Source organism: Olea europaea, unplaced genomic scaffold (genome assembly GCF_002742605.1).
Source record: "Olea europaea var. sylvestris unplaced genomic scaffold, O_europaea_v1 scaffold1588, whole genome shotgun sequence".
In the NCBI taxonomy this organism is placed as follows: Eukaryota; Viridiplantae; Streptophyta; class Magnoliopsida; order Lamiales; family Oleaceae; genus Olea; species Olea europaea.
Window position 1 is genome coordinate 111,644 of NW_019233501.1, and position 7,784 is coordinate 119,427.

The window sequence follows — 7,784 nt, forward strand, 5'->3', positions numbered from 1 at the left end:
AGACGATCATAAATGTGACTTAATATTTTATGGAGGAATTTTGCATTTAAAAGTCTCATCGAAACAATAATATATATATTTTATTATACATCTACCATACAAATAAATATATATATAACATCATATAATAGTATGGACGATAATGGACTTTTACTATCTAGTCTTTTCGAGTCATAAGGAAGACTAGTTGGTCAATTCCTATGGGTATTACACTGATCAATATCAATGCGCCATCTCCATGGTCTCCTCCTCTTCTTGTTTCTTCAATTAGTCAAATTGTAACCTATATCCTATACTAGTTGGCACGCAGGCCTAAATAAAATTGGACTCGCAGGTCCAAAATGATCAAGAGCTCGCAGACCCAAAATAATAACAAAAATAACGGGCTTGCGGCCCAAAATAATTAAGAGCTCGCAAGCCCATAAAATAAAAAGAATAAAAATTAACCATTCAACACATCCATATGGTCGAGTCCATAATCGTCCACTAATAATACATTCATCACATAAATATATACCTATATAATATCTAATATTATATGCAATTAATTTCAAGTTTCTAGCAATTAAGTCGTCTAAACTCCTTTAGACAAATGGATCGGAACAATTAAATAATTAATTAATCATATTAATCAATTATTTAATTAGCGGATATATTTAATTAAAATCAAATTCCAATTAAATACAAATTAGAGTCCAACTCTAATTCAACAATTATATGGTGCGATTATTTAATTAAACTCAAATTTTAATTAAAAATCAAATTAGAGTCAAACTCTAATTTCAAAATTTAAGGAGGTGAAATTTAATTAAAATCAAATTTTAATTAAATAACAAAATTAAAGTCTAACTCTAATTCGAATAATAAATTTAGGGCGAAACAATTTAATTAAAATCAAATTTTAATTAAATGTGAAATTAGAATCCAATTCTAATTACAAGAATATATTCGGGTGAATAATTAATTAAAATAAAATATTAATTAAGTATTAAATTAGAGTCAAAGTCTAATTTCAATTGAATCAATATTTTAATTTAGGATAACACTCCTAAATAAAATAAAAATCAATATAGTGTCAAAGTTTAATATTTAAGTTAAAATCATATTTTAACGAAAATATTAAAGTCGTCAACTTTAAATAATTTTTTTTACTTTGGGTCAAAATTAAAATTATAGATCAAACCCATTCAAAATATAATTTTAAAAGAATTTTAAAATTCAAATTCAAAACCATTTTTGAAATTGCAATTTGACCCAATTAAAATTTATTAACAGGGCCTTTATCCACTGAAATTGCATAGGAGCCCCTTCATTTAAAATTTACAAATTGACCCTTACTATATAATTGCAGTCGGGGTCCTCAATATTAACCTCTTGCAAAATGACCCTTATTTAAAATTTGCAAGTTGATCCTCCCAGGCGGCCCCCTTGAATTCCAGAAATTACAAAGCAAGCCCCCGTCTCCAAAAATCTGAAAACCCTAAAGAATTCGCCCAAAATCGTTCACCTTCTTCTTCTTTTTTGGATATCGGCTCCCCTTCATATTACGCGGCGGCTTCTCCTTGGCACCGGAGCAGCGCACGCGGCGCTGCTGCCTTTAAATTGTAGCGGCAACAGTCGCTGCTACACACTCAGCGGCACCTGTTGCCGTTGCTCTTTATCCAGTGGCGCCCAATCCCACCGACGACTATTCCAGTACCCTTTTTTTTTTTTCCTTTCAAAATCAGAACCAGATTTCAATTAAAAAAAAACTTCTTCTTAAATGCTAGATCCATGAAAAATTATAACAATCAACATTTGATTATTCAAACATATTAAACAATTTCTTACAAACACAAAGTAGGCTCTGATACCACTGTTGGAAATCTACTTATACATGCACAGCGGAAAACTAAAATTATTTCGATTCCCACCGAAGATCTCTTTGTATTTAGATAGAAATCGTGATAAAGATTGTACATTTGAAGAATTCTGCAAACCTTTTGCTTTTCTTTTCGTTCCAGCAATCTTGATTCGCCACCCATAGCTGTCCAATTGTCCGGCCTCCAACTGTGATCCACACAGAGAACAAGATTGCAGCTACTAGGGTTTTCTCCTCTTGTGCTAGCAAGAATGATTATGAAAAAGCATATGGATTGAAAACCCTAGCCATGTATTTATATAAGCCCAAACGGGCCTGGTTCGGTCCGATCTAATATTTAATTAATCCATTTAATTAAATCCGATCAGTGAATTAATTAATCCAATTAATTAATTCGGGCCTATAAATAACCAATCCAATTAATTAATTTATCTAACAATTGTTAAATTAATTAATTGACAAATTGTAATTTTCCAATTCTCTTTTGTGTGCGACCCATCAGGTTCCCGATCACGATACCTAACGACGTGAAATATTATTTTGATCTAATCAAAATTGATAAATTAAAACACCCTTTTAATTTATCGTCAATTCACACTTGCCATCCCAGATTGACATCTAGCAATATGTCAGGGCAATACATGTGACGAAAAATGTTATGTGGTGTGACAAAACTAAACTCGTTCGTTTACCGTGAATCTATAATCCCTTCATCAATATGACCCGATCAATTACGAGATATGGAAGTGTGTCAATCTAAATCATCGATCATATCTTTCACTCCATTATTAAGTCAATATAAGTCGAAAACTCTTTTTCGATTTATGAGTACACCTTGGCCAAGGATTTCATCATCGACTTTATTGAATGAAATGCAGATCACAATCTCCTACTATCAAGAGTGACGAATCCTTTATTGGTCAATCACAACCTTCATATGATTCTTGACGTACCCGAACGATATCGTATTAGCGGCCCTTTGTAGAGCAACATCCAACAACACCAAAGTATGACTGTCCTCATATAAGGTACCATGACGACCTCAAGTTAAAGGACCAACTCTACTACCGAACATTAGAGATTAACCACTGACACTCAGATAGTTATTCATGTGGAATCTCTCGGCGGGTCTCTAATGATTTGTTCTATAACAAAATATTCACGTGTTCATTTAAGTGTCACCACACTTTAGCTTGTGAGATCAGCTACTTATTTCATAAGTAAGAAATGCCACACGTGATGGTCTATCCGTAATAACGATATCCGTATCTCGTTATTACTTACGACCATGGATGATTTAAGATTCAATCAGATGTAATTTGTATTTCACAATCACAACTCCATGTAATTAACAAATTACGAAGATTTGAATCTACGGACTCTATTATTTATTTAACTATCTATTAATTAAATAATAGATCTGCCATTAAATTGCATTAAATATATATCAAAACTATTTTTGTCCAAAATTGATTGGATTTAAGACATAATACTTACACCCCTGATGATGTTCAGGGAGAACCATTGTCAGATATGTGTTGAAAGTGGAATATGTAACACATATTAAACTAAAGTAGACAGAAATCCACTTACATAACGTAGTACACAATCATCACATCTTAATATTTACTAGCCGCATCAACTTTGTATTAAAGTTGTTCCAAGGCTAATTGCAACAATTTCCATCTCATTACTGTTGAAATTAGTTCAAATCATAACGAGGATATTGATGATTTTTGGATACTTTCCAAGTAGGGGATGTGAAAAATTGGACGAAAATAATTACATTGAACAAAATAAAATTGCATAGAACCAAAATCAAGTCTGTCGAAACCTCTTAATAGGTTTTAAGCCTCTCTATCCCCCTCACGGTTCGTTTTATCACTCGGCCACAGATGTCATATAGTCCCAACCTAAGACCTCTATAACGGGATTTCCAGATGGAAAATCATATAACTTCCATGGGACGTGGCCGTCTACATAAATAACTTGGGCAGATTATACTTTATGCTCATATTCATAGTCATCTTGCCACCCACGGATTGGATATTGATTCGAAGTCGATCCGAATTCGATCAAATTAATAGGAGATACATTTAGGGTCTCAATCCGATAACCCAATCAAGATCTTAATTTTATAATCCGTTAATTAAATGGATAAAAAATGGATAGAGGTTAATCGGATCCAATAACAACCCTATCCAATTTGTTATAAATAGCTAAGTTGGTTAAATAGTTTATGGCATGTTATTTGTCAGTAAAATAAAAAAAAATGAGAAAATAAAGAAATTTAGAATAAAAAAGTCATCAAATTCAAAACATTAAAAGTAAGAAAGTCAATTAATGTGTACACATTGTTCTCAAAAGCGTAATGCGTGGAGAGGCGTGGAGGTTTCAGGTTAGGTGAGTCTAGACGTAAAAAAATGTAAAAATGTATTTTCTTATTAATATTATTTTAAAATTTTAATCAATCTAAAAATTATTTTATTTGATTGCGAGCATGAAATTTGCATGAAAAGAAAATAAATTTTAGACAATTGAGTGAATAGATATGAGAGAGAAAGAGAGTATTTTCCTTAATTTTGAAGAAAATATGATCACATGACCAAAAGTAGAAAGATATTTTCCATAAAAAAATGATAATTAAACAGCACAAAAGTAAGAATTTGGATGGAAAAAACACATTGTCCATAAAAAATATTGGCAACCAAATGCACCTTTAATGATACATACAAATTATAGTACCAAATGCAATTTTAAGAGCTTAATAAAATAAATATATTCGATAAGCAAGATAATAATAGTATTAATTGAAATATTTGGAGAGTTTTAAATTTTTATTAAATAGTAAAAGATAGGAAACAAAACATACAATGTACTACAACGAAACCAAATGAATTATTGTCTCACTTCGAAAGTTTATAACAAAATGCTTAGAGACATCATCTATAAATAAATGGGTAAGCAACTTTTTGTGTTTTTCAATCCAATTGGCTAAAAGTTAAAAATTCATAATTATTAAACCCGTTTAAGAATTGATGAATTTGAAAGAAAAATGTATATTAAAAAAGTTAATTTCAACATTGATATTATTTTCCTAATTTCTTTAATTTGGATCGGATGTCCGATGACATAGATAATCAAATATGGATTTAACAATCAAATATATGTTGGATTATCGAATAAAATCAAATAATTACTCTGATCGGAATGGATCGAATATGGGCGATCCGGTTCATATCCAATCCATTTATAGTCCAAATTCTGGCTAGAAGGGGGCAATAAAAATAGAAAATCAACCAAACCAATTCGGGTCAATTTGACACAGGTAATTAATTTGGTTTGATTTTTTTCTTAATTAACATCACAATGGGTCTATTCAACAATGGTTTGAGAGTCAAACTGCTAGTTAACCAAATCGACTTCACCCACTTGTATTTTTTTTTTTAAATAAAAAATCAAAATCAAAATATAAGCTCTAATCTCATAACCATATCTTGATTCCTGACGATATATGATGTTCCCAGTAAACAATAGTATTGAAAATTTTCTTTTACAAGCTTATTATAATATACTTAGTATATTTTCCCTACTAAAACAGTCTGATTACAAAATGTATAAAAAAAAACAAATTCTTTAGTTTTCTGTAGATCTGTCTCTATTAACCTGATTTTATTTTTCAGTCAATAGTTATTGTAATATAAAGTCGGTGTAAGAGTTATAATGGGTTGTTTGGATTGAAATTCACCCAAACCGACTAATTTGATTTGATTTCGGGTTGGAGTCGAAATCGATTCAAACTAAACCACGTCCAGCCCTAATTCAGGCTTATACACTTACCCTATATTTGATCAACTCCCGAACTTGTAAAATAGAAGAAAATGAGAAACTTACAATTTCCGGAAATTGGATTTCCTACTTTCACTTCAACTTGGCTCATACCGGGAGTTAGTTCTGGATCCGATTCATAACTCCTCCAACTCGTTGCTTTACCCCTTCTTAGTCTTCTTCTACCCGATGACCTGGAAATATATCAAGAAAACCAATATTATCCTGTTAATTGGTATCAGTTCGGGTTAATTTCTGCATATATAGTAGATATGAATTTGATAACATTTCAACATTGTACAAGTAACTCCTGATCTGCTATAATGCGAATGCTGATTATTTCGTGCAGGCTCGGGTTATAATGCTCAAAATGGACTTTTGAAATGCTTTTAGCACACCCAAACAGGCTCTCAATTTGTTATGTGCTACCCTGTATAGAAAGCCTTAGCTCAAGTTTGAGCAAAGGCAGTGAACTGGTAGCTGAAGCCCTCAATTATTATTCATTTTTTGGGAGGAAATTGCAGTACGCCTTGTCAGTTGTCAGATTACAAAGTCGGATTGAAAACATGCTTTAAGAGTTTTAGTTTTGCACTTTCTGAAAAAGATGATAATAAAATGGTCATGATACTTGTATTTGTTTGTTCACACTTTGGTTTATTCGGGTCCACCTCCTCCTCTCACATGTGGATAGGACCTCACGTCATGACCCTCACATGGGACCCGACCCGTGTGAGAGGTGGTGGAGTCGAATAACCCAAAGTGTTCACAAACAAATACAAGTATCATGACCATTTTATTATCATCTTTTTCAGAAAGTGCAAAACTAAAACTCTTAAAGCATGTTTTCAATTCGACTTTGTAATCTGACAACTGACAAGGCGTACTGCAATTTCCTACCAAAAAATGAATAATAATTGAGGGCTTCAGCTACCAGTTCACTGCCTTTGCTCAAACTTGAGCTAAGGCTTTCTATACAAGGTAGCACATAACAAGTTGAGAGCCTGTTTGGGTATGCTTAAAAGCATTTCAAAAGTCCATTTTGAGCATTATCACCCGAGCAGATTACAAAGTCGATTGAAAACATGCTTCAAGAGTTTTAGTTTTGCACTTTCTGAAAAAGATGATAATAAAAAGGTTATGATACTTATATTTGTTTGTTCACACTTTTGTTTATTCGGGCTCACCTCCTCCTTTCACATGTGGGTAGGACCCCACGTCATGACCCTCACATGGGACTCGACCTCATGTGAGAAGAGTGGTGGAGTTGGATAATCCAAAGTGTGAACAAACAAGTACAAATGACTTAATTCAAAAATTTAATGAGCTTATTTCTTCATAGTTTGGTGAATTCCAAAAATTGCGTTTTTAAAATTTTTGCTTGAATTCTTTGTCTCGTATTGCGTCATAATTGATTTAGCAGCGATGGCTGCAAAGGATGGGTGGTTGAAATCATTTGCATGGGGGTGTGGTCCATTTCGAAATGTGTAATGTGAGACTCGTATGGATGTTTCGCTGACAATTGGATAGCTTTTGTTACAAACCATGGTGCTGCGTAAAATTAAAAGGAGGGGACTAAAATGATTAGAGAAGTAGAATAGGGACCTATTTGTTATTACATGATAGGTTGAAAGCTGATATGCAATTTTCCTCGCTCTTTAGTCTTTTGCATGTGTTCCATCCTCATAATTGTGAATTAATCTATTTGTATACTACAATTTAAAAATATTACCATCTGGTGGATTTTTTCAATTAAAAATATAGGGCCTATTTAGGAGCGATTTTTTGATCCAAAAAATTGATTTTTTTGCCGTTATTTCACTATTTCAGTCTTCACATAAGACTTCTTCTCTCGTAGATAAACCCCCACTTTTCTCCTAACTGTCAAAAAATCAATTCTCAAAATCACTCCCGAACATGCTCATAATCCTACAATATGAAAATTTTGAGTAGGGTTGTAGGATATAGGCCATTTTTTGTTTTCATTTTTACCAAATATCAAATTTATCCTACAATTATTATTGCATAATTACTTTTTTTCCTTCTCTGCATTCATAGATAGCACTATCTGGAGGGCAAAATATATTTTAAGGTTCTA